The sequence below is a fragment of the Centruroides sculpturatus genome, unplaced genomic scaffold (genome assembly GCF_000671375.1).
Source record: "Centruroides sculpturatus isolate CEXI.00-Female unplaced genomic scaffold, Cexi_2.0 scaffold1770, whole genome shotgun sequence".
In the NCBI taxonomy this organism is placed as follows: Eukaryota; Metazoa; Arthropoda; class Arachnida; order Scorpiones; family Buthidae; genus Centruroides; species Centruroides sculpturatus.
In genome coordinates this window covers 127,511-130,566 of record NW_019386120.1, presented here as the reverse complement: position 1 = coordinate 130,566, position 3,056 = coordinate 127,511, and the positions used below count along the sequence as shown (strand labels likewise).

The 3,056-nt window shown below is 32.6% G+C and overlaps 1 long non-coding RNA gene across 1 annotated transcript; it reads left to right on the top strand.

Annotated features, from left to right (window-relative positions):
- Nucleotides 1–74: 74 nt before the first annotated feature.
- On the top strand, nucleotides 75–1,543 carry LOC111613699. The gene is made up of 4 exons (XR_002754810.1): nucleotides 75–551; nucleotides 639–719; nucleotides 787–915; nucleotides 1,379–1,543. It is a non-coding gene; the product is annotated as an uncharacterized LOC111613699 (long non-coding RNA).
- Nucleotides 1,544–3,056: the final 1,513 nt, after the last annotated feature.

The window sequence follows — 3,056 nt, the reverse complement described above, 5'->3', positions numbered from 1 at the left end:
TGTAATGTTTCTCTCCTGATAATGCCTCAGCGGGGTCAGGAAATATGTAAATACTACATGTTAAAAATAAATGAATGAATGAATGAATGAATGCCCCCCTAACATATACAGTGGCTATACTGTTAACTTAAACTCTGGATGAGTCCATTTTTGAATTGTCCCCCTTAACAATCTAATTTCCCCCCTATGGGGCGTGGGCCCCACGTTGGGAAACACTATTATAGACAAATTGTATTAAAACGAAAGTAATTTCTTATGGTCTTCGTGCAATTTGGTTAAACCAGTGCGATCTGTTCTCTCATTAAACGTCCAAAAAACTAGTTAGTTAATCGATCTATATAACTGACATATGTCATACGCTCCATACGTTTAAGTTGCATTATTCTTTGAAATTAATCATTTTTAATATTTTATTTTAATAGAAGGGCCTATCCCGTATACGTTACTTAATGTAAATTTAGAAAACTGTAGTAAACCTGGAAGACATTTTTTAATAAACTTTTCATACGACGGAACTTACGAATATATTCATTTAAAGCTTTTAATTTACGGTAAGGTTATATAGTATGTGTATATAGGCCTATATATATTTTAAGTTGGAATTTCAACTTATTAAAAGTTTGAAATATTATTTACAGGACAGTTCACTAATACTTTTGACCTACCGATATTTATCGACAAGAACTCACGTCTCCATTATATGATTGAAAAACTTGCTGGTAAATAAATTTTACATAGAATTTATACAGTATTTTACACAGAATAATCGTACGTTTTTACTTAAAGAAAACTATTATTCCGTCTTTTGCATCTTTCTTATGAAGCACGAAGACAAGAATTCGATGATAACTATTCAGTTCAAGTATCTTACAAATAATATAAGGATATGCGACGTTGAACTTCTGTCAAGAAAAGGTTTAACTTTAATATGCTTTAATTAATTATTATTTAGCTCCGAATATATTCTTTACTATTATTAAAATAATAAAAATAGAATTAGAATTATTCACAATTGGTGAATTATTCAGATGAATTTACTGGAGTGAACTGGAAATCTTCTCCATCTTCTGCATTATACAGTTCTCCATTCTAATCCTCGTTCTACAATTATCTGTTGTAATCCTGTTTTATATTTTAATTAAAATAATAATTATAACGATTAAAATATAATTAAATATAAGTAAACTATGGTAATGTGCTAGCTAACGATAGATCGAGTTGCATCCAATGCAAGAGAATACAGGGTATAAGCAAACAATTCATTGCAAAATATTTTAATTAATAAAACTTTTACTAGGAAATGTATTTTTATTAAATCTGATTTCAGTAAAAGTAGACATATGTATATATATAAATATATATTTTTTTCTATTTTCAGGCAATAGTATTTTGAATGAACTAGAAATGAATCCGATATCGGAGGAACAACTTGGAGAACGGCTACAAAATACGGAATCGGATATGTTTACTGCTGAACCGTGGAATAGACAATTATACAAGAAGAAATCAAATCCATTGCTGAATGCTGCAACCCGAATAAAGACTCATGGAAATACCCCTTCGAATGGGGCCAAAAACCACCATCGGATTTTAAACTTTTAAGTGTCCTTACATCGAGGATGATCCTGACGATGATCCCGGACATAAAATTACTTAGGAAAGGATATCATAAAAAAGGGAGGATTAACAATAAAATAACCGAAAAAGGGAAAAAAATATAGGGGCCTATAACAAATATGATGTCAAAAAACTTTTACTTTCCTTATTCTGCTATATATAAAAGAGAGAAAATGTGGTGATAGATCAAAAATGACTCCTTCAAAATTTTTACATATTTAGACTTAGGGGACTTTGGAACATCGAGAAATGCAAAAAAATTTTGGGGTTTGTTCTGCATGTGTAGATGTTAATGTATGTGTGAGGGGCACGATTATGTTCATCAAATATCAAGCTTAATAACTCCCATGCTATTTGTCGGAAATCTCTGAAATTTTGCAGGAAGGGTTCTGTATTAGGGTGATTGATTATATTAAATTTGGGTGATTAAAGATCAAAGAGGTGGCGATATAAAAAGTAATGTGTAATATCTCGAGTAGGTTCGAACTTAACAAAGATTTTACTCGTTATTAGCATTTACAAGTTTTTACAAAACTCATCCCTACCCTCAAAAGTATGCTTCTTAATGTTTTATAATAACTAACTAGCTGTTACCCGCGACTTCGCCCGCGAAAATTTTGCAAGCAAACCCCATTTATATTCAGTGTTTCAACAACCATAGTAATTGTTATATAACATGTACCACTGAAGAGAATTGCCGAGAATCAAACGAACTATTTTCAATTTGATCAATTTTCTGGAACGTTTACAATCTAAATACAGTACTGTATATAAAATTGCTTGTCCTGACTGACTGACTGACTGAATGACTCACTCATTCACTGATTCATCATCGCCCAGAGCAGACCGCTTAACCTAAAGAGGTGAAATTTGGTAGATAGGGTACGTAATGGAAACGCTCACTAAGAAGGGATTTTTCGAAATTCCCCCGCGGGGGGAGAGGGAGAGCATTAAGGCTTAACTGGAACAACGGCTTCTACTGTACTATTTTAGATGCGATTTTTGGTTTTTATCTGCGTTTTAATAGAATATACCATGGCAATGCACACTAAGAAGGAATTTTTCAAAATTCCCCCGCGGGGGGAGAGGGGAGGACTAAGGCTTAACCGGAACAACGGCTTCTACTGCACTATTTTAGATGCGATTTTTTGTTTTCATCTGCGTTTTAGTAGGGTATGCCATGGCAATGCACACTTGGAAGGGATTTTTCAAAATTCCCCAGCGGGAGGAGAGGGAGAGCATTAAGGCTTAACCGGAAGAATGGCTTCTACTGTACTATTTTACATGCGATTTTTTGTTACGTTTAGTTTTCATTAAGTACTTAAGTATATTAAATTAATAACCTTTCAGACATTGTTATAAATATTTTTATATATTTCGATTTTTTAACCAAATGTTCGAACCTTTTTAAATTCGAATTTGTTATTGCGTATTGGTTC